This window comes from Pezoporus wallicus, unplaced genomic scaffold (assembly GCF_028554395.1).
Source record: "Pezoporus wallicus isolate ANWC-B61680 ecotype Strahan unplaced genomic scaffold, APGP_CSIRO_Pwel_v1 contig_13368, whole genome shotgun sequence".
NCBI lineage: Eukaryota > Metazoa > Chordata > Aves > Psittaciformes > Psittacidae > Pezoporus > Pezoporus wallicus.
The window spans coordinates 347,182-371,730 of record NW_026641141.1 but is presented as its reverse complement, the minus strand read 5'-3'; the positions used below and the strand labels follow the sequence as shown (position 1 = coordinate 371,730).

The 24,549-nt window shown below is 46.2% G+C and overlaps 1 protein-coding gene across 1 annotated transcript in view; it reads left to right on the top strand.

Annotated features, from left to right (window-relative positions):
* The first annotated feature begins 2,707 nt into the window (after positions 1 to 2,707).
* The window catches only part of NCALD (neurocalcin delta), a 51,772-nt gene continuing 29,930 nt past the window's right edge, over positions 2,708 to 24,549 (top strand). Inside the window, exon 1 of the mRNA XM_057422153.1 lies at positions 2,708 to 2,777. The gene's annotated coding sequence lies outside the window, so the exon portion shown is untranslated. The remainder of the gene's footprint in view (positions 2,778 to 24,549) is intronic.

Genomic DNA, 24,549 nt, shown 5'->3' with positions numbered 1-24,549 from the left:
ACAAAAGAGACTGCTTTGACACTGGGGGCTTTACTGTGGGAAAGTTAATCTTATTCAGGGAATATAGGCTTTTGTGCCACTTTTAGGAGGATTCGGATCTCCAAGTGATGGATGCCATTGCTTTTGTTTCTGTGTCCATCTATGTGGTTTAAGGTCTCCCTTGTTCCTTGTCCCAGGAAGCTTGGTGGGTTACAGCAAGTGCTGGGGAGAAGCAGAAATTTCAGGTGCAAATTCAGAAAATCTCCCTGTTGTGGAGACATCCCCAGCCACCATCTATGGGGGGGCACAGCAGGACCTCTGACCAGCCCTGGGAACTGGAAGCAGCACACTTCAGACTGCAGTTATCATATGTTTTTCAGAGCCTTGGTCTTTTCTTTTTTCACTTAGCATCTTTCAACCAGCTGAAAATTACAACCTTCCAAACACATAATGAGTGCGTCCTTACAAACACCATGAATGATTTAAAAACCTCTCTGGGCTCTTGTCCTGCAGCAGAAATACCCCATGAAAGAGAGTGGAAGGGTTATTTTTATGCTGGAAGACAGAGGTGCTTTGCACAACCATGTGTTTGTAGGTGTGGGGACCAGACTTGGGGAACAGAGCAGGCACGGGTCCCTAGGTGGTTTATGTGGGGAGCTCCCAGGAACCCTGCCTAGACACCTCCACCAGTCCTTTAGGGCATCAGCAAAATGGCTATTGAAAAGTTTTGTGACCATTAAAATGCATGTCTTGTGTAGTCCACTTTTGTGGTAGGGACTTTAGAAGAATAAAACCCATTAAAATCTCCCCCAGGTGCACACTTTTGACAGACTAATAGGAAGTGGTGCACTAGGCAGTGTTGAGGGGTATCTTTTTTAATGGCAATCCCCAGCTTTCTGTTGTATTGTACAAACCTTGCCATTAAATGAAAAAAATAACCCATCTGTATGTTATGGTACAATTTTATCAGTAGGTATTGACATGAAGTTTCACCTTCTATAGTGGATTAATATGTGTGATTATATGTAACTTGTAGTAATCAGTGGGGGTTTTAAAATTCATTGCATTATTCTTGTTCTGTTAAAGAGTCACGGGTCTCCCAGCAAATTATGAATACTTTTAAGGCATGGATTTTAGGCACTGAGGCTGCCTTATTTTGTTGTAAAACTCTTTGAGCCCTCTTTACTGCTTTGCACTGAGGCCTGGGGTGCAGCTCCTGATCCCAGAGGCCTTTGCCCCTTAATATGAATGGCCTCAGGAAGCCCCAGCATGGTGATGGTGATGGGAAGGTGGTCTGTAAGCTGTGCTGGAGGGAGAGATGCACATCTCACTAAATGCTACATAAACCAGCTCTGGCTGTTAGTGTTGAGCTAAATGTCCCAGGTGCCTGCTGCTCTCACACTAGAGAGGGATGCAGAGGAGGGCAATGGGGCTCTGTAGTCCCTGCACTGCCCACCAGTCAGTGTTCCCATCATCCTCCCTCTGCCTCGGATGGGGGAAGCCATTCCCAGCACCCCGTCACCATCCCAGGTTGTCTTTTCCTTTTTAATACTTTCTCTTTTGCCTGTTGCAGAAGGGCCAAAGTCAACTTCAGCTGCGGATGCCCCAGTGTTTGCATTTGCAGACCCCATGTGGCTTTACATCTGCTTCTACTTTCACCAGAGCTGTCTACTGCAGTTTGTTCCTGGTATTTCATATCCGGGCACTGGTCAGTAACTATCACCAACTCAGTTAAGTACAGGAGTATTTTCTTGTTGCTGACACTTTGTCTTTCCTCCCTGCTTCTTGCAGGTGAATGTGTTTCCCTCCTCCTGGCATCTCCCGCGTTCTGCCCCTGGTGTGTGCATGTGCTGCGGGGCTCTGGTAAGGCAATGTGCAGAGAGGGAAAAAGGAAATTTGGGGGAAGAAGTGGATTTCAGCTAGAGTTACAAAGAAATCTGAGACACTGGTGTCATGTCTTTGCCTGCAGGATAAGGCTGCAGAGGTGCGTCGGAGCCAGGTCTAGGCAGGCACTGCTTTGTCCTCTTCCTGGGACGTTTTGCCAGGAGCAGCAGGAGAAGCATCACAGGCAGGTGAGCAGGAGGGACTGGTGGCCGAGGCTCAGGGACTTGAGGCCACGCTGGCCAGGAAGCTTAGAGGTTTGGCCAGCAGCCCCACACGGCTGCTGCCCCACATCACTTCAGTAAGGACCGCTGCTGCCTCACCCCAAACCCGCGCAGAGATGCTGGTGACCAAATGTGCATCTCTGTGACTATGAATAAAGCCCCAGCTGCGTGTCATTTTGAAAGACCCTAATTTTAGCTAGCCAGTGCAGCGCCCGGCTGCGCATCACTGAGGTGCCGTGGCACACGCGGAGGGCAGAGCTTTCACCCTTCCTCTTGGGTGAAGGGGTTCTTTCTGTCAGAGGCTGGGGACGCAGGAGGACGGGGAAGAGGGAGGTGCATTTTCTCATGGGGACAGGGTAAGGAGAGTGCCGGGCATGGGGCCGTGCCCCGGCGCAGCCCGCTCCAGCGAGCGCTGCGTGCCTGTGTTCAGCGTGCGCGCAGTGTGACAGATGACCTATGGAAACCGTTTCGGAGCACTGCTGGGGTTGCCAGGACAACCCGTGCTCCCTGGGCCTGCGCCTGGCCATGTGACAGCCGCCTTGACGTCAGCTGGAGGCAGAGCCTGCGGTTTCGGCCGCGCAGTCAAAGCCGTGTGAGCCCGGTGGATGCAGGAGTTATCTCCGCCGCCGCTGCCGCCGCTTCTCGGGCTGCCGGAGCATGGACTATTAACAACTTGCATTTCTGCAGTGTGAGGTAACCGTTTGCTTTACGTTCTCATCAGGTATTTCTTGTTCTTTCCTAAAAAAAAAAAGAAAAAAAAAAAAGAATAGAAAGCAGCTTATCGGGACTGGTATTTTTTTCACTTGTTTGTTTTGGCTGGAAGTTTGCCTTGATGAACAAGCCCGGCACCATCAGATAAATGCAGAGCGGCTTCCAGTTACTAATTCTGTGTGCAGACTGCAAAGTGGACTTAAATTTAGATTAATGATCCATGAAAGGGGAAGAAAATGATATTGTTCTCATTTGACACTTTAGGAATACAAATGAACACGAGTAATCCTAGGCTAATGCGTTCAGGAGTTGTAAGAAATTCTGTTTAGGTTTTCTGTTGATTGGGGCATCTCTACAGCTTTATAACTCCGTTGGAGCTTAGATAATTAGGTTTTTAAAGCTGCCCAATTCAGGCGGGTTTGTACCTAACGTGTTCGCTGATGGGGAAGCCCACAGCCGATGCCGTTAGTTACAGCTTGAAATCCAACTCCCAAAGTTCGAGTCTTTAAACCATCTTTGTTCACACAGAGTCCCTGCATGCTCCCCGGGTTTTCTGTCCCTCTCCTGGGGCACGCGGCACTCTTGACCGTATAGCGTTTACAAAGGGAAGGATCAAGAGCTTCCTGAAAAATTGTCTGAAACATGCCCAGAGAGCAGCGCTGCTGAACATGGGCTTTTACCCTTTCCCTCGCATGCACACACACGGCTTGGGTTTTGCCTTTTTTTTCTGTTGTGGGTTGAGAGCGTTTAGAATAGCCAAAAAAAGAACTGCAGCATGAACTGCATCACAGTCATTGAAAAATGAAACGCTATTTGGGTCCTTTCGTCAAAAGAAGAGCTGGTTTGGGTCTGTTTCTGTATTACATGTACTCCGAGGGGGCTGTTGCGGGGAAAGAAATCACAGGGCTCCTGAAGTTTAGTGCCACAGCCTGAGTTTGTTTGTGTGGGAACATATAGATTCATTTTAAGAACAGATTACAGCTGAAGCATCGTGTGCGTTGTTTCCTGGAAAAGTATGCTCAATCGGTTTTATCTTCTCTAATTATATGCTCCTGTTCCGTTCCTCCCAAAGTTCAAAGGGTTTATTGATAATGGTAATGATTTTCTAAAGCAGCTGCCACCCTGAAACAATCACAGAGCTACAAAACAATTTGAAACACAGAGCAATAAAAGATAAAAAATTCTATGAAAATTATTTGAATGTGACCAAATGCAGCAGAAGCAATTGTTTCAGAAAGGGAGGCAAGGCAGAGATTAAAACTGAAAACACTTCTGTAAGGAAAGTTATGGCTTAATGCTCTGGATTTCACTGCATTTCCTATTATTAACAGAGCAACAAGGATAAATGCATCTGAAACCTCTAAACCATTCCACTTGCTGTTATCTCATATGCTCTTTCCAATTTAACTCTTGTGCTTAGAATATCAATGTTAGGGAGGCTGGAATATTTTTAATTTCCTTTATTAAATTCTTTACCTGATGCCAATGCATCAGTGCATGAGGAATCTTGACTGGCTCCTTGCAAGTGAGTTTAACCAAGGTTTACAGGAGTCTTGGAGCTTCCCTGTGGAGGTGCTAGCACCCCATGTGCAGCCTTCCTGTGGGGAGTGGGAGTCTCAGTGTTCTCATAGGGGTGCAAACCAGTGTGAAGAGCTGTGTTTTGGCTGATGGTGGTCCCTGCCCCTCACCTGCATGGGCGGGTCTCCTCAGAATCTGTGGAGTGGGGCAGGAGGGGAGGGCAAAAGGAGGCAGTTGATGTGACCCACCAGCCTGTTCACCAGCACACACCAGTGGGGTAAGTCCAGTGAGGGACTGAGGCATGGAGTCTGGGGATTGATTCCTGCTGAGCAGCACCTGCCATTCGAGAGAAGTCATTAATTTCCAGTCTGGAGAATTTGGCTTCATGTATAGCTGCAGTCTCCTGGTAGGTTTGACTTGAGTTGTCAGTGTGGCAGTGATGCTCACGAAGGGCTGGGGCTTCACCTCATTCATTTAGGCTTGCATACAGTGTCTTGTAGCTTTTGATGCCTTGAAAACACCTGCAAGGGCAAAAATAATTGATGCAACTTTTGCTGAAGAGCTGTTAATTAGAAATATTTATAAACAGCTGGAATGGACATATCTTGCATTAGTGGTAACTGAGCAAGTCTTCTAAAAGCTCTAGCTTGACCTGAGAGAGGAGGATGATTAATTCCTTCACATTTTACCAGGAGGGTCCCAGCCATGGTGTGGCAGGAGGCAGCTGGTGAGTGCTGCTGAGGTTTCACAGGGGTGTGTCCTGCTTGGCAGTGACCACCTCTGCCCCCTCTCTTTGAGCCTCTGGGGGCTTTGGGAATCCCATCAGCCCAGGCAGGCTTGTTTGAGCCCCAGAGGTGGGGATGGCTGAGATGTGGTCAAGCAGGCAGCTTCAGGCAGTGCCAGAGTGTGCAGCTGGAGGAAAAGGCAGAGGGGAATAGCAGGGGACAGTGTCTGAGCTGTCCCACGGCTGCATGCCTCTGCTCAGTGGTTTCATGCTCTCGTTTTCGCTGGTCAGCTGTGTACCAAATCCTTTTGACAGACACCTGGATTTTACCCTGTATGTGTGTGAAGTTGCCAGGCAATGTAATGCTAAGCATCCCAAAATCTCCGCCCTGCCCTGATTTGACCCACCATTAGAAAAGAGCAAACAGCCTGTAGGTTCCTTCCTACCGCTGAGAGAGGGGAAAGGTGGCTGCCCCCCATCCCTCATCCTCTGCCCAGCGCCGCAACCGTGACACTGCCAGCTTAGCTGGACTTGAAATCCTCTGACGTAAAGAGAAAAACGTAAGACTACACATGGGCTCGGTGAGAAACCACCTTCTTCTGGGGTGGTCAGATTGACCCTCATACCTCCCATCAGCCTTCATATCATTTACAAATGTCACCCCTTTGCACACACACAAGGAGGAGACGGTTTCTATTGACAGCCTCCTTGTCCATGGAGAAGGGTGAGGAAACTGAGAATTCCTAAAGAATTCAAGCATTTCACCTTAGGAAATATCTTGGCTAAAACCAGGACTGAGATTTCCTTAAGTCACTTCTCACACAACTGGATACATACAGGGAAATTAAAAAAAGACATGATCTGTTGATGCCTCTAGCCTAGTAATAATAACACACTCAAACCTTTTGTGTGCTCTGCCTTGTTCTGGTTGAGTTGATGGGCAATGACAATCTAAATTTAGGTTAGAAGCATAATAAAACCTAAAAACAACTTGCAAAGCAGAATGCTGAGTCCTTGCATTTTTCAAACAGAATGAGATTTCTGTCTTTTTAAAGGTCCTAGTTGTTACTCAAGGCAATAATTCAAGGGGAATAAAATCCCCTGTATAAGGGGGAAGAATTGTCAGACTAGGAACTGATGTAGGATTATGGAATTTCAGGCTCTTAAATTACATATTGCTGAAGTTGGTTTCCACCCTGCTAAAAATCGTTACATTGTGCTAATTTAATGTCCTGCATCAACGTTAGCAACAACTGGTTTAAATGATAACTGAGCTGCAGTACAGATTTGGTATTTTAATCAACAGTTGCTTTTCCAATTAAAAGCAGATGCCATGGGTATGGTACTCTGAATGCAAAATAAAAGTTGAGCTGGTTGTCGGTTCCAAGTTAAAGCAACAAAAATCCTAACTCTGGAATGTTTTTGGTAGTCATATTTTAGAAGTAATCTTCCATGGTGAGCCAAAATCTGTGCAGACAGTTATAGTCAGATAACAGTTAAAAAAATAGACAATGTTTTGGCTGTACTTTCACTGCTGTTAAATTTATCTTCTTAAATAGCAGCTAGTATGAGTTGAGGTTTGAGAAACAGTAATTTTGTAATTATTTTACATGGATCGAATTATTCTGTCATCAAATTTGCATTTCAGACAGCATTACAGTATGAAAATATAATTAGAAACTGTACTTCAGGAATTGCTGAATGTGGTGTTTCCTAGGGGAGCACTGTGAAGAAGCTGCCCTCACTACAACTTTAGCAAATGTCAAAATCCTATAGGTGGAAAATGTAAAGGCTGAGTTGTAAAGTTCTTCTCCCTTCTGCAGTCTGCAGTCACTGTGAGCTTTCTGCCAAACTTCATTTTTCTGTAAGATTAATTTCCACAGAAACATCTGATCATTAAAAGCTGAAGTGCTCGGATCCTGCTCAGCTGAATTTCAGCCTGGCTGTGCTGAGAGCTGCTGAATTGCTTTCAGCCACAAAATGACACTGTGATAATGTAAGGATCTGATTAACACACAGGAAAGCCAAGAAGCTTGTACTTCAGGCTGAAATGCTGGTTTTAATCTGCCCAGAGCGTGGAATTCCCAGCAATGCCTCCTATCACAGGACAGAGCAGAGGCTGGGTCTCAGTTTACATCTATTTCTCTTCTTTTGTAATTCAAGACTTTTTGCTGTGCATGTTCACAATGTTATGCAAGCTTTTAGCTGTGTAAATCTCATTGATGTCAATCCTTACCTTTTTTTTTCTATCCTTGTTATGATCTTTGGCTTATCATAAACAAATTAGCTGTAAATGAGCATATCTTTTCTTTTTAGTTGTGTTGATAAATCCTGTCCAACTTTGTCAGAGACACACACTTCGGGGAGCATCATGGCCAGTTTTTCTGACCACCTTGTTGGGATGTTGGACAGGACCATATGTGGAGCAAAGCCTGTGATGCGTGGAGCGAAGCCTGTGATGCACAAAGCAAAGCTGGAATTGGGAGGAGGTAGAAGCTGACTGTGGGGCATGTTTGATGCTTCAATGTCCCTATAGGTCTCTCGCAGTCCTGCTGAGAGACAACCCCAGTGCTCTTCCAGAGGAAATGTCAGGGCCAGGCAGGAAAAGGAGCAGTGTGGACCTGTGAACTCAGGACCGCATGGATGATTGGGCGGGCTGGTTCCCAGTGACTCAGGGATACAGGTGCTCCCAAAATACTCTGTGGAACAAGACCACGTGCCTCCCAAAGCCACCTTCCTGCACTTACCTACAGCCAGCCCTGGTGCTTTGCATGGGCACAGGGGGGACACCTGCCCCATTGGTCACATTTTGTGTGATACGTGTCTTGCAGTCTGGATCAGGTATTTGCAATGTGAGCAAAGGGCAGGATTTGCAGCGTGTCACTGACAATGACCTGAGAAGGCATTTTTGGGTGTAATAACACAGGTTGGCTCTTTATGGACAAATGGCCTTGCCTGGGGATCCGTGCGTGAGTCCTGTTTTGCAGGTGGGACATGAGCAGCTCCTGAGCATCACACCCATAGTTTTGCAAATTTCATAGAATCATGGAGTCATAGTCATAAAGGCATGGAATTATGGAATGGCTTGGGTTGGAAGGGACCTTACGTATCATCTAGTTCTAATCCCTCTGCCATGGACAGGGTCACCTTCCACTAGACCAGGCTGATCAAAGCCCCATCGAACCTGGCATTGAACACTGCCATCGATGGGGCAGCCACAGCTTCTCTGAGCAACCTGTGCCACTACCTCACTGCCCTCACAGTAAAGAACTTCTTCTTTATATCTAATCTAAATCTACTTAGAACTCCAGAGGGGTAGGAGACTTTCAGCCGGCTTTGTCTGTGCACAGAAGCAGGTGGACACTGGGGCTGAAAGCTTTGAGACAGGTTTATACCTGCCACATTTGTCACAAAGCCTCTTAGCAGTGTGCTGAATTTCACTGTCAAGAGAACAGGGCCCCAGGAGTGTGCCAGAGCCACGCTGACTCTGTTGGACCAGGTGGGACAGGGCAAGTGGGGGAAGGAGAGCCCTGGGCAGGACTAACTGACCAGATAGGAGAGCTGGGTTTGTCCAGCCTAAAGAGAAGAAGGCTTAGGGGAAGCTGTGTTCCAGTAGTTAAAGGGTGGCTACAAAGAAGATGGAGTCTCCCTTTCTACAAGGAGTCACATGGAAAAGACATGGGGTGATGGGCACAAGTTATGGCTGGGGAGATTCCAACTGGGCACAAGAGAAAAATAATTCACCATCATGACAGTCAGCCATTGGAATGATTTCCCCAGGGAAGTGGTGGACTACTGAACATCCCCACTGCTAAGATTCAGCCAGACAGGGCACTGGGACATCTAGTCTATGTCATGGTTTGCCTAGAAAAGTTGGACCAGATGATCCTTGAGGGCCCTTCCACCCTGGTATTCTATGATTCTATGGTCATTGAGCTGATAGTGGGATGAGGCCAGGGGCAGCCTTGCCACTTCTTGGTTGTTCTGCTGTCACTGTTCCTGCACTGCTGCATTTGCCCCAGCAGGGACCTCTAGTAAGGTTGCCCAGTGTCGCTGGGCATCTGCAGTACAGGCCAAGAGTTGTGTGAAACAGGACTGTCTGAGGGAGTTAGGAAAGCTAAATGCTTCCTCTTAATAGTGGTGCTCTGTCATTTTGATGCCATCTGATATGGCTAAACAGGCTGTGGTCTCTGCTCAGTACTGGGTACAAAACAGCACTGGAGAAACATGGCGTAGTCAACCCTCACACAGTAGGTGCTACTGGAGGACAAAGGTGTTTTATTCGATTAAAGAGCTTCATGCTTGTTCTCATGTTATAGACCAGATTTTGGAGATAGCCAAGACTACATGTACAGAGGTTTTATGAGACAAGCAGATCAGGTAGTTTATAGGGTTTCACTTCAGAGAAGACAAGTTAAAGGCAAAGAAGGTCAAGTTAGCGTCTTTCCTTGCTAAATTCCCTTGCTCCTAGAGCAGGTAGATTCCCTGATTATGCCTCACATAGCCTTTCTGCATCTCCTCCAGGACTGCAAAAACACAATGGATCCCGCTCATTTGAAGTATCTAACTTCAGCTGAATAATACTCAAAAAGACTTCAGCCATGAAGCAGTTCAGCCCTAGAACTTTTAACTCTAAAGAAAATATTCTGCTCGTGTTGTGTGCATGTTCCTAATGGCAAATCCAAGAGACCAAGGAAAAGCGAGCACAAAGCCGTTGATTATTTCCACAACTGCTATATGCTTCCTATCACAACACTATTCTTTTGTGCAGAATGGCAGCGTGATTGCACAGTCCTCTTTAACTTCACCATTTTAGCGAGCCCAGGTCCAATTAGAGCAATTATATCTCAGCAGAAACACTGTCTGTTGTTCTCTGGACTTGTCTGTCAAGCGTCCTATTCAGAGCTGTTTATCTTTTGTGAGGTTTTTCATGTAAAGTCGGTCTGACCCTAGAACAGCCTCATCTGAAGGGCACCCTGCATTTTTTGTATACTTATTTCACAGGCTGATGTGAATAATAAGAAGAAGCTGGCCAAGGACACCTCTTTCAGTCTAACCACAACCTCCTCTTGCTTGAACATTATTGCTGATTTGATACAGCACGCAGATTTCACTTTCAATTATTTCACTTCACCTTTCACTTTCAATTAGTTTACTGCTAAAAATTGAGAACACTGTCAAAATTTGCAGTTCTTCCTTGCCGCATTGAAGGGTTTCCTTAATCAAAATCCCCACCGTGAGTTGCAAGGCATGTAATGTTTTATGGCATGTGATTTTAAACCACTTACAGCTCTGGGGTCTATTTGGGACTGTCTGGTCTCCTAGTTATTGAAGAGCCTTTGCGTACTTCTGCAGAAAGACTATGTTCTGCTTTACCTCTGCTGTCTGAGCCTGACAAAGGGGCTGAGTGACTCCTGCCAAGGAAGTCCCCCTTGTCCCCATGAAGGTAAAAGCTGAAGAAGCAGAGCTCTCAGTGAAAGGCAGAAGTGCTGAGGCTTGGGAAGGTGAGGGGCAGTGGAAAGAGGAACCCTTCTCTTCCTGAACAAAAAATAGATTTCTATTTTCTCAGGCTTCTCCTGGAACTGAAAATCCATTGTCTGGAGTCACCTACCGGAGACAAGATGAGCTCTTTTCTGACAATTCAGAAGTGAGATTGCCTGCGAGAAAGCATCCCCCATCGCTGCCACTGGCTTTGTGGCATCTATGGGAGTCCCGGCAAACATGCATAGCAGGGCAGTGTTGCTTTAGGAACTGAAAACATGAGCCCAGGCCTTAGTCATTCTTCCTCCAACATCAACAGGGCAGTGATTCTGCCATACTCATTTCCTATTTTGCCTGTTTTCTGCTAGGTTTTAGCCCACGGTGGAAGATGGCTGGTTGCTTTTGTCAGGAGGACCTGCAGAGCTACCTGCAGTGGTGTCACAGATGTCACCAGTGCTTTCCCGTGGCACAGGATGCCACAAGCAGGAGAGCCATGCCGGTGCTGACCGGGGCTGCAAAGGCACCTTGCAGACTTGGTCACAACAGTGGCAAGGGTGAATGGGAGCTGACAAAACAGCAGTATAACATGCTCCACCGCAGCTCCACTGGAGTCTTGGTGAATTTGTTAAGATAAGTTTATGTTTACCTGGATTTACAGCCATAGAGATTCAGTTTCTCTTTTTGCAGCGGTGATGGCCTTTTCTCTGTGAACCATTGGCAGTGGGCTGCTGTGCAGGGCTAGACCCCCACAGTCACCATGTCCACATAATGCTTGCAATGCCCCAATTAGAAAAGCACAATTCTTTCAGAGATGACAAAAGGTGACAGAAGTGGTAGTAAGGTGACTGCTTGCCTGACTTTCACTCATTTTATTAGACACAGAACCCCCACCTGACTTAATTCAAAGTGTCTGATTAAAAATTTAAGTGTATTTCACTATCAATTCACCCTATATCAGCTATTATTCCACTGTGGTGTTGCTTCCATACCAAGAGTCTGTAGTAAAACACACCTTTGCTGCATGTGGCTCCCACAGTGCTTGCAGATGGCACTTAAGGCAAGGCATTGCAGAAAGAGCTGGGAGAGAACGGGTTAAGACAAGCCAGTTACCAGTTTGAGGCATTTTCAAAAATAGCAGCTTTTCTTTTGTTTGTTGAATGCCCTGTGCTTTTCCAGCACTGTTCCCATTATTCATTTCTTTCCCAAAATAACATTTTTAAGCAGAGGAATGGCTTAAGTGGAGAGAGGAGGGGATCTGCAGCCTGAGACGGACAGCTGCATGTGCTCCTGTGTCTATACCAAGGGGACTCAGAGCTGCCCTTGGATGCTAATGGCAAACTCTCAGGCAGGTGGCAATCCCAGTATTTCAGGCAATTTCACCTCCTCAGGGTCAAGCCTGACAATTCCTTCCTGAAAGACCTCAGCAGTGCTTCTTCAGGGCAAGCTTTGGGTTTGCATGGCTTGCAGCTGCCCTTGCAGAGGAACGGTTATTATTCTTCTTTCAGAGGGGAAGCCTGAACATGTCAGGATGGCTTCCGGCTACACAGGGGATGTGCTCATAGCCAGCACAGTGGGAAGGTGCCCTGGCAGGCGGCATGCTTCTCCTAACCAGGTTCTCTGTAGCCCAATGTGACCGGAAGCATCTCTTGATAGTGGATGCTTCTTCGAAGGAGAAGGAGGGGAAGCCTCTGGGAAGATAAGCCCAAGGGAGCCTGGCCCCAGGACGAATGATGCAGGCAGATCCCACTGAGCCAGGATGCAGCCCTGGCCCTTCAGGTGTCTGGTCAGTGAATGCTGACCTGGGAAAGCAGCTGCTCTGGAGGGGCTCCCTGGCAGCACCACCAGGGCTGGCTGGGGACACCCCTCTTTCATCCCTCATGGTCAGGCATGCAGCCAAACAGCCCCAGAGACAGGTGCTGGCAGCATTCCCCGGGGGTGCCAGGAGACGGTGGAAAAGAAGCCCTGAGAGCAATTAAAAATTAAATGCCCGGTGGCAGCACTTGCTGTCACTGCATCCAGCAGTTCACCTCACTGTGGATGGCTGGCACCCAAGTGATGAGCAGGAGGAGAGGAGCATCCCATCCTTGCTGTGCTCACTGAAGACCAGCCAGCCCTCTTGCTGCCCTAATGGAGGGTGGAGAGGAGCTGCCACGTGCTGTGTGCGGGACCCCCAGCTCTGCCCCACCAGAGCCAGCAGTGCCTGCCTCTCTGTGGAAATCCCCAGAGTCATAGTGAAAGGCACCACGTGAGGAGGTGGACAGACCCAAATGAGTCACACACTGCTTGGACAGATGCTGCTGCTAAATACGGGGTGCTGGGGAGCTGGACTGGCCATACCACAGCCCTCTGTCTGGTCTGAGGTCTGGAATAACCCCAGCAATGGGCTTTCATAGTGCGGGTAGAAGCTGAGCCTACTGGCACTGGCATTTGGGGTGCCAAGGTCAAGCCTACCACGGCTGATATTACGGGATACAAGGGCCGAGCCTCACTGGGGTTGGCATTCACGGGTTCCACTGATGCATATGTAAAAAGCAGCATCCATTGTGGTGGAGAGCAGGACCCACATATACACAGTGTCGGAGCAAGGCTGTAGGCTCTGTGTTGCTGTCAGCAGAGGGTTGCCAAAATAAGGCAGAAGCCTGGGTGCAGAGCTGAGATGGAGATGTTTTGACCCCTGCCTGCCTATCTCACCAGAAAGCATCAGCACCTGGCAGATGTCATCCCCCAGTGCCCTCCTCCTTCCCAGCAGGGGCTGGACTGCCCACCCCACCATTCCCACCTCCCCTAGCCCTTCCTGCTGGTATTTTCCTCACCAGTGGTGCATTCGGCCTTCCATGGCATCCCAGTCAAACTCCTTGGTCTTCAAATGCCTTGAAAGGCCTTCAGAGCCCCAGAAAGCCCATGAAAGAGCCTGCGGCCACTTGCAGACCATGTCCCAGATGATTCCGACTTTGGGTATAATTCGTAATCCCTTCTTAATACCCCTTTCCCAGTAGGTAAACTTGCTCCCCCCCAAGCCTTGACATTTCTTACTTTATCACTAACATTCCAGTAAGTGACAAGCTATCTGGTTTCATAAGATAATGGCTGTGTTTGTACCATGGATGCTGGTTGTGTCCATGCTGCACGAAATAGGGAGCATCCCCAGCACTGGAGCTCAGTGATGAAAACTGCTCTCCACCTACAGCTGCTCCTATTCCAGTTTTTCTTTCCACCAATTCATATCCTCCCAGTCTGGGACTTAGTCTGTGCCACTGGGACCATCCGAAGGGGCAGATGGTATACAGTCACTCTTCAGGAACGTGCAAATTGAACTAGAGTGGATGAGGGAACTTGTACGCCAGTTGGTCCCAGTGCTGGGGAATGAAGTCAGATGCATTTGTGTTGTAGTCACAGGTGATGTGGTAAATGTCATCATGCATAACTGGGTGGGAATCCTTGGGAAAAAAAAAAAAAAACAAACACACACCCCCCCCCAAACAAACCTAGAAAAAACAATAAAAACCCAATAAAAAAACAGTAGAAATGTGTTTTTTTCTGGAGCCCAAAGCTGGGGAGAGATCATGAGCTGTGCACTCTTGCCATGGCCACCAGCAGGAAACCAGCCCACTGGAGCATGACAAAAAGGCTGACAGCTCCAGTCTGTCAAATGAAGTGGTGGGGTTTTAATAGGACCAAAGCAAAAGAAGTGAGGAACGTGACTAGAAAGAAGGATAAAGAAAAACCTTCGGTCTACAGAGAAACAGGCTTTTTACTCAGCCATCTGTATAGAGGGACATTATTACATACACTGCTGACCTGACTGTACAGAGGTTTCTTTCCCCCGTGTGTGGGTTTGATGCTGATTTCCTTGGTACACACTCTTCATCCTGCCTGGTTCAGTTATAAACCTTTTCTAGTTTACAATCCATTTATTTAAAGATGTGAAAATTGCAGAGGTGAATATCCAGTACTGTACTGCTTTGCTCCACAGTTTCCCCAGAATGAGGGAATTGTTATCATCTGTATTAACCTTCTCAATGAGAGACTGACATGATCCACTTTTCTAATGCTGTGTTGTGCCTAGTATCTCTTTTTTAAGCCCCCTTGCCTGGAGCAAAAACTGTGCTCTGCATAATGCTGCTGCTGCTCCCCAACTCCCACAGCACCTCGCAGCACTGCATCTGCTGTGCAGCGTGCTCAAGTATTTTGTATTTCGCTCTGCAAGAGGGAAGTGAGGTCCAAGGGCTCTCTTTGTAAACCTGCAGGGCTGAAAGAGGCAAAAAGCAAAGGAGATTTCTGAACGCAGTTTTTTGGTGGTGCTTCTGATTTTGTGGAGTTCAACCTTCACCTTTTCGTTCTTGCGAGAGCCGGGGAGCATTTACCTATCTATCTCCTTCCCTGCAGCTTTTCAGTGAGGTTTGGTTGTTTGTGTTACTTCCTCTGTTAGACATGGAGTGTTTTCCACTTTCCTGGGTTTCTCAGTCAGGTCCGCTGCCCATACCTCTGTTCTGGTAGCAGCCTCCTGTCCTGGGGACATCGTTGGCTGTGCAGCCACTGGAATGGGACTTGCCTTCCACCTTGCTGCACGTTGGAAATGCAGCTCATTTATGAGATACTGAGCGGAAGTAGGCTATGTCACTTGGTAGAGGGCAAAATCTGTCACTTTGGGACTCTTTAGGCTGGGGTCTTCCTTTAAACCTCTCCACGGACTGACTTGTAACCCCAGGCAAATCACTTAATGTCAGTGGCTGTCCCAGTCAGATCAACGTGACCATGACTATGATGTCATGGCAGGTCCTTTCATCCTTTCATTGCATGGCACTCTGATTTTATTTGCAGCTTTACATCAAAGCCCTGCACAGCAAGAGGGTATTGGCTGGGTTTAGTAAGGCAGAACACAGCTTTTAGTGAAGCAGGGCATGGCCATGATGGTTTGAAAGTGTCAAGTCTTCACCTTCCACTTGAAAACAGAAGTTACTGTGCTCATATTGCTCCAAATAATACGGGGGATTTAGGAAGACTAGCATTAAGACATTTTTCAGAGTCGTTGAATATGTTTTAATCCTTATTAGCCTTGAGCAAACTCACGGAAGGATAGGTATGATTAAAGATCTGTCCTGTGCAGCCTGCCATGCATTTTTAGCCACACAATTGCTCTCACTAGTGAAACAGAAATATGCCTTTCTAAAGGAAAGTTCAACAACAGGAAATATTTCTTTCACAAAACTGTACAGAAGTGTTTTTTCCAAGCATCATTAGGTGATGGCAAAATCTGTCTGAAGTTTTTAGTTCCACTAAGCACCTGGCTCTAATGTACAATGTTCATTTTTTAACCAAAATGTGATCCTGTTTTAAAGCAGAGTTTTTTTGTCTGGTAATAAAAGCCTGTTCAATCATCTGTGTGTTTCATCAGTGTTTGCATTCCTTATTCTGTATCATATTTTGCGTAGTGCTTCAATCTTTCCACTGAAGCATCAGTGTTGTCCAAATTGCCACTGCTCAACTGGACATAACTCCCTATTCCTTTCTACTTCAAGCTTGTTATCTAATTCTGCTGGTGGGTAATTTTGGTCAAGTTTCACAGCATGCTAAATTTGTCTGTGCAGACAATACAGTGGCAGGCTTTTCTCCCAGCCATTGCTGCAATCACCCACCCCACCCGCTGCAGAGGTTTATGATCGCTGCCTCTCAGGCATCTGGCACAAATGGAAGCAGCACCATTGTGTGACATGCTCATTACTTCAGGCATTAGTCTTGAGAAGTGCTGGGTAATTGAATGGTTTGTCATGTCTGTTTAAGCACATTATTCCTGAAACTGCTCCTCCTCCAATCAATAAAAGACTCCATAAAATTGTTTAAACATATTAAGAAAAATGTGATTTGCTCCAGGAATCTTTATTGCATTTTATTATAAGCAGCTGAATCTAATATACAAAGAGGATCATTTTAATTATAAGTGGGTAAAAGGAAGATCTATGCTACATTCCCACTATGCAACTATAAGCACCATGCACCTTCTCCATCTAATGCAGTTACATAAACTAATTAGGTTTGGTGTTTCTAATGGGAACAATGGTTAACTATACTACACAGCGCCCAAGAGAAGTTGGCATCAGATGAATTTGTTAGGTATTGTGGTATCTGTTCTCAGCTATTTTTTCCTGCCCTGAGGAGACTCATGAGATAGATGATAGTCAAAATGTGGGCAGAGAGTTCAGATGATGGGATGCCAATCTCTCCATCTCATCTAAAATCAGGTTCACTGCTCTTTGTCCTGCCCTCTGGGCGCTCATGGGATAGCAGAGCACTGTGGTGTTCCTCTAGCTGCAGACCCATGCAAGGCTAAGTTTTGTCTGCAACAGGAAGTGCCTTTGTGTCATTCACTACTGTTTTGTTCTGTATTGCTATTTCAAGTCCTGAGCAGACACTTTCTGCAGGAGGAAAAAAGAAGACTCAGTCCAAGGTGGTGTTCTGGAGCAACAGCTCCCTTCCACCTGTGTTCTTCCCATTAAGTGGACAGTTGACAACTTTCTTGACTTTTTCGCATGTAAGCACCTGATAGATGAACAGCAGAATCAAGCATCTCCTGTACCCTGCAGCATCCAAAGGGTCATGTGTTAGTTGCTGCAGGAGCAGCCCTCCTTAAAACTCTCATTTATAGTGTTTGAAACGTAAAGAAGATACATCAAAGGGTGATTGCTTGACTTCACGAACGAAGATTTGGGAAGGGCTTTGCCCGTGCTTACTACAAGCATGCTGATGACTAAAAAAGCCAATGTGGGATAGGCAAATCCGATTGCAAAAAGCACAGCGAAAGGTCTCCTTGGGTGGCATAGGCGAGGCACAGTTCTTTGTACATTGTCTTTTCTCCTTGAGACTAATTCTGCATGTGTTCTCAAAGGAGACAACAGCATTATGTATGGTGTGTCTCCAGGTCTCCCGATTGGAGGCCAAGGTGGACCACTGATGGTAGTCAATATGGCTAAGGCTGAGGTATTGTTTCAGGGAGTCCTTATATTTCCTCTTTGGGGCACTTCTCTTGCGGCAGCCGGTGACGAGTTCACCATAAAACACAATCTTAGGGAGGCGGTGATCCTCCATCCTGGAGACGTGCCCTGCCCAGCGCAGCTGCAATTTCAGCAGCAACATCAAAGGGTGAATATTGGGTTATATGAAGTACTTTCTAACCGTGAATATCTGAGGGTCATTTTAATCCCTGTGGAGGAGTGGGTGTGCTGAAGGTCACGAGGAAAGAAGGAGGCCCAGCAGCAGAGTGATATGTGATGCAACACCAGAAATGTGTGTTTGGGAGAACAGGGATGTGGAAGTGCAAAGCCTTAGCAATGAAGCAGCAGCTTGTGGCTGTGGGAGCAGCCCCCTGCATTCGTAGCGCTGCTATGTGAAGGTAATAAACAAAGGGGTTACTCCATGTCTGTCATGGTGTGGCTTAGGGGGAGCACAGTCTGTCCCCCCCATCGCAACTGAGACAGTCCTGGGCATATCCTGAAGCAGAAGGAAGTCAGGAGGTTTAAATGCCAGCAACTTCTACACCCTGATGTTCCTCTGTGAGTCCCAGTCAACCCAGGAACCTTGAAAACTGACCCCAAGTGGTCCAGGAGCACAGGACCAGCTGATACGAAAAGCCATACAGAAAATCCTTTCCTCCCCCTTCCAGTCAACACTGAAATGCAGCTGTCACGCTGTAATCTTTGTGAAGTGGACAGATGAAAAATTATACAGCATTGATAAGTTATTGTGTTCCCTGTAGAAGACAAATGGATTACATTAAGGAAGAAAAATTTTGTAGAAAGTGTGAATTGTTCCATCAACGCTGAATAGAAACTGGGGACATGATTCACTTTCGAAGAAAATGGAAAACTTATTATTTCACAGATTTGGACAACATAATCTGCCAATCCTCTTGACTCCAAGGTTAAGCCCAACCAGCTGTGAATTTTACTGAGGTTACTTGTAAATCTTAATTTCAGTTAAATTTCTTGCAATAATCGTGTTGCTGTTCCCAGTGCTCTCTGATGCTTGAATTGACAGAGCTGGCCGGCTCTCCCGACCTGTCTGCTGCATCCTGGCACTCACTCCTTTGCTTGTATAACCCTCCACTCACATTCCTGCTGCTCCACATTCTGGTGTGCGGCAGTGGGAGATTACGTACAGCAGAGGAAAACAGAGATATTGTGAACATGTTTACTTAGCGTTACTGCCTTTTTATCTTCTCTTGGTGATCCTTTGTGCCAGAAAGACTCTGCCTACTGTAAGAAGTGCTCTTGGTTTTTAGGATGCTGTTTCTCTTCTAGAGGAAGGCAGGGCAAGAGCGGACCTCCTCACTCATCCAGCCCACTGCAGGTATCTACACCATATAGAGCCTATCTGTGATTTTTCAAACTCTGTTTTCACATGGGCTAGGCCATTTGTCTTGTGATCTTCAGAAAAGGCCATTCCACAGACTTCAGTGCTCTAGTGGTTAGAGATCTGCTCTTATTCCCAGCCAAAATTTATTCATGGCTAGTTTCTACCCATTTGTTCCTGTGCCAGCATTGTCCTTCAGTTTAAATAGCTTTTCTCCTTCCCTAGTGTTTACCCCCTCTGATGTATTTATAGACTACAACCATATCCCCTCTTGGCCTTTCTTTAGCTAGGCTAAACAGCCGAGTGCCTCTGGCCTCCTCTGAGAGCACAGGAGGCACAGCTTTCCATTCCCTTATTTGGCTTAACATCCCTGCTCTGCAGCCACTGCGGGCCAAATTCCCTTTTCCTGAGCATGTTTTCCTGGCCACATATTACAGCAACCAGGTGAGCCCTCATATCTGCAAGCCCTCGTACAACCTGCTGTGTTTCCATTAATAGCACTGGTACTTCTGCCTCCCAGACTTACCCCGTCAGTCTCAGTAGGTTCATTAGGAAGCATTGTTTGTCTGCTGCAGGTCATATCATTTTTGTATTTTCCAGTTATCTTACAGCTGTGTAAGATCATCAGCTCTTCCTTCTGCTTCATCATTTCTAGTTAAAGCATCAATTCTTCCTCCTAGTTCCTCAGAAATTGAACTTTGTAATAAAGAAATTCATCCCATTGTACTGTTTCAGTGCTAAGGTCTTCCCGTTCTTCTTGTGTGGTAGCCTGGCTGTCCAACAGTGCATCTCACCTTGGTGTCATCAGCAACTGCACTGCTTTGGATGAAATGAAGATGTTAAATACGATTCATCCTGAGACTCATTTTTGAAGAACTCTACTGTAACCAACTTCCACTTGGGATTTCCTCTTGCATTTCCCCCAGTGATCCTTAAAGGGGAAACATTTATCTGACACTGTCCATCATATCCTCCAACAGGAATGATTTACTCTTATTTTACTTAAGTGGTTTTGAACTGATCTTTCTGTATACATCTATATATCTGTTAGAAATGAAACTGATGTGCTGGTCTGAAAGCCAGTGCAGGCCGACTTTCTAGGGGGCTTCCATATAAGGTCTGTTCTGCCAAGAAACTTCAGTTCTAACCTCTAACATTTCTACAACTTTAGTCTGAGATGTCTCCTCAGCAGGACTTGCCAATTGTGGTGCTCAAGTCCGGGTGTTAGCAGACATGTTTTGCTCTGCTTCAGTCTCCCAGTGGGTTATGAAGCCAAATTGATGATTCAAATGACTAACCTCATTATTTAGGCTTAGTACACTTTTTTATGGGAATTTGGAATGGGGTGAAAATTCTTTTGTGCTCTGGCCTGTCTTCCTCAGATCTTGGCCTGCAGAGGAATAGCAAAAATTGAATTTATACCCTTTACATTCAGTATGGGTGAGAGTATAAATATCTTGTAGTCCTAAAACAACATTCCTGCCAGTTCTTCAATAAAGACTGAAAGACTTCTCCTCCAACTTCTCCATACAATTCCTCACAAAGATCTGACTGTCTTCTTTTCTTCATTGTGCCGAAGGGTTTAGAGACTTTTGGAGGGGTTAGTGGTAACCTCCCGCACACCAAAGAACAAAGCTACTTCTGTTTGAGGCTCAAATAAAGCAAAAGAGGAGAAGTTACTGAATATTTGTCTGCCCTTTTGATGTCAGGAAAAGCAGTCCTTACCTTCCTTCCCTTGAACAGTTCAGGTTTTAGCTATCTCTCAATGTTATCATCTAGTTCTTCTGAATGTGCTGAATAAATGAGAACTGAATGATTCTACCATTAAAAAGATGAAAAAAGCCTTCAGAAATACCATTTCAGTCTCATCAAGCCTCTTCACTGCATTATAATTTAGCTGGTTTTATTAACATTAGAGCATTTTCTAATCAGAAAAATAAGCCTTCACCTTAGCGTATTGAAGGCTGGCTGACAAGCCTTCACCTTGTACGTACATCTGAGATGTAAAGCCAAGGACCAGATACTCCCATGATACTCCAGACTTCATCTTATTTGCTTGGAGGACAGTTATCCTGGCTGCAGCTCTAAGAGCAATCAATTCGAGGAATTGTCTGCTGAGCAATCGGGCAGAAAAGGCTTTAATTTGGCATGAGGTTGCATTTTCCAGATCTTTTTGCTAAAATGAAGGAAGTCCACAGCAACAAATTACATAATTCAATTTGACATTGGATGCTGAGCAAACTGAGACTGTCAAGCAGTTTTGTGAAATGAGCCTTCAATATTTCTGTTTCTGCCTGAAATCAGCCCAAGAACTGGAGTTTGTTCAGTCACTCTCCAGAGGTGGTATTGACTAGACTTCCGTAGTCAATATTGCTGGAGACAGCAAAATTTAGGTTTCTGAATCAGTAGTTTTATGTCCCCTACTTTCTGTAGGCAAGTAATGTGATAATTTGATATTAAAATGGTCACCTCCTGAGCTGCTGTCAAAGGAAGTAACTTGGAAAAGATTGTTTCTAGATTCAAGGCGTTGAGTGTGCACCTGCACACATTCTCTGTCCTAGTCCAGCCTGCTTGCTCTGTTCAGGCAACAGGCTCTGTTCTGGGGGCTCTGGCTGTGAATTTCCAGCAGCAGATCCCTTCCACCAAGGAAGCTCCCTGCTGATCTGCACCCAGCAAAAGAGAACACTTCTGCTGGTCTCTGCCTCGCCTGTCAATAGAGGACACTGGCTAAAGATGAGCAGACCCAGGCAGCTGTTTTCCCAGCACATAAGGAGCTCATAATATCAATCAGAGATGTCCCTCGGAGCTGCAGACCCCAAACCAGTGCACCAGTCAGTGCAGAGTCATAGTGTGCAGCCAGGTGCCTGGAGCCAAATTTCTCCCCCTGTCCACTTCTTCTTTCCCAGAGTATCATCTGTTGGTGAGAAAACTTGAATGTAGGAAGCATCTGAACGACAACCATAGGAAGGGTACTGTACCAGCATGCAGCTGCTTAGCATCTCAAAGGGAAGACTGAATTCCTTGTATCTGGCAATTGAGATACAGGCAGTCACATTATTGGCAGAATTAGTTCATATTCTAGTCCATCATGTGTACAGGTAATGCACTCTGGGATTAAGCTTCTGTAGCAATAAATTTGCTAACCTAATTTTAAAAGATAAAAGCTCCAGTGAGGCATGGCTTCATAGCATACTCCATTCCATTCAATTTCTAACACTTAGGAGGAGCAGGCAAGAAAGCCCTCCCTCAGGTAGCTGCTACATGCCTCTAACCTCCTTCAAAAGCAAATCTTCTAGGAAGAAAATAGAGCGGCACTAAAACTCCCCTCCCTCTGGGTACCAGCATCTGCTGTCAGTCTTAGCAGCTCATGTGAAAGGTCATACGGAGCAGGACTTGGAGAATCCCTTTCAGGAAAATAAGAAGTGCTGTTCTGCATCAGAAGACCTCCCTCACTCCATCCTCCCCACTTCTGCAGCAGTATCTGACTGCCCTCTTGCCCCCATGAGTGCCAATAGCTGTGTGCACTGCCAGCCCAGCCCCTGGATCTCTTACTGGGCTGGAAACAGGAAGCTTCTGAGTACTGATAGCACAAGAGATGCTCATTCCCACAGGCTGTTGCAGCTCAGCATCAAGAAGTGGCACAGAAGGAGGAAGGATTGAGTAGCCTGTGGCACGGTGGTGCTGGGCAGACACCTCAGGGCTTTGTACATGTTTCAGGATAGGGATGATTGAACGTGCTGGACGTTGTATGAGGTGGGATGGTGTCCGGGAATTGCTCTGTACCTGCAGGCCTCCTGTGACAGCAATTCAGGGATAGATATTGCAGCTGGTAAGGAAACCCCAAGAGCTGGGTGTTTCAAACTGGATGGCAGCTCAGATCTCAGCAGAGGAACCACTGAACCTCGGCAGTCTCAGAGGTGGGAATGGCTCTACCGCAGTGTGGCCAAGACCTAGAGAAGAAGTATCTGCCTGTGCATGGGGCTGCTGTGCAAAAGGCAGTTAGGTATTTTGTGCCCCCCAATGCATCACGGCTCTTGACAGGTCATTGATTTTTCACTCAAGATTGAGCTGCCTGGTGCTGCTAGCGGGACCAGAGTTTCTGATGCAATTTAACTGACTTAAATCTCTCATCTGGCTACGCTGCAAGGATGGCATTGTCAGAAACCACAGGCATGAAATATTGGTGGCAGTAGCTTTATTTCTCTTGGCCATGCTGGGAGAGTTTGCAAGCTACTCCAAACATTCCCTAGCATTTGCTTGTCTTCATATTTGAAAAGGCAGTATTTACACTGCAGGTTCTAGCAATGTGCTTAGTATGTGCTAGTTTAATATCATTTTAAGTAATTGATCAGGACAGAAAGAAATCCTTGTGTTGATATGCTGTCTTCATGTACGAAGGCTCAAACGTGTGATGCTCCAAATGGTGTGCTAAAAGCATCTGCAGTAAGGTGTGGTTGTCACACAGATGCATAAAACAGTGCACTCAGGGAAGTCCTTTCCTTCACTGCTGGCTTTTGGCACAAGCAGTTTGAGTCATCCTGCATGGCGCCTGGAACTGATTATCAGCTCTGTGTGCAGCAAATCCGTATTATCCCCAACCACCTCTGTCTCAGCTTGTCCTGCCCCAATCTGCTGTGATTTTTATTTTGTTGAGCTTCATTTGACTAATGGCCATTTTCTTCTCCACTTGTGTGTGCCAGAGTAGCTCCAGTGCCTGGTGGAATGCAAGGTGGTGGACTACCCAAACCATGGCCCCAGGCAGGACAGTGTTAAAGGAGGCACTGGAGGCAGTGAGCAGGGTTTGGTAAGGGCAGGTGTTTTTGAGGAATCTCATCAGTTTCTGTCAGTTCTGCCTTGGCCAAGACAAGAAGGTCTCCAGGCTCAGCTCTTCGGGATCCTCCAGGAATGCTGCTTATAGCTGCGGGGCTTCACCCTGGTAGAAGCTGCTATCACATCACTGGTGTAGGAGAAGAAGACAGATGAATGTTAGGGGAAGATATGGGCCCCTTTCATCATGCTACATGATCATTTCCACAGAAGCATTTACCAGCAATTGCTCTAATCCATTGCCAAAAAAAGAGCAGTTTTTCTTCCTTCAAATGCAAGTGAATGTAGCACTTGAGTCACACCATGTTCTTATAAATGGTAGTTTCTCACAACAAATGTGCTACATGCATAGGAAGAAATCATAATAGAGGGACCAGAACACACGTCAAGGCTTTGATTGTAAACTTCCAGCTCTGGGAAGGAGATGAGCAATCTTTATGTTGAATTATAACTGCAGATATTTCCTTTTTCCTAAGCTAGTGTCTGTTACCATGGCCACAACCTTCAGAATTTTCTGGCTATTTACACTCATTAATAGGAGTGAAAGAGCAGATGTTTAATTACATTCTTCTTATTCCATTCACTAGCGTACAGCTGACATTTTAGGAATCTTCAGTAAAAATAAATCAATTTTTACTGTTTATACTTTTCCTAAAGAAAAATAGCAGAGGTTAATTAATATATACCAGCATGCACTTCAACTTCTATGTAGAGGTGAAGAAATCAGTGTCTTGACTCGTTAAAGACAGAATATTAGACTGGTACTAGCAGCACTCGGGGGTAGATGAAAACCATGCGGAAGAAAACAGACAGGGAGTTTCCATCTCTTGTCCTGGCCACCAACAGCCCAAAAGGACT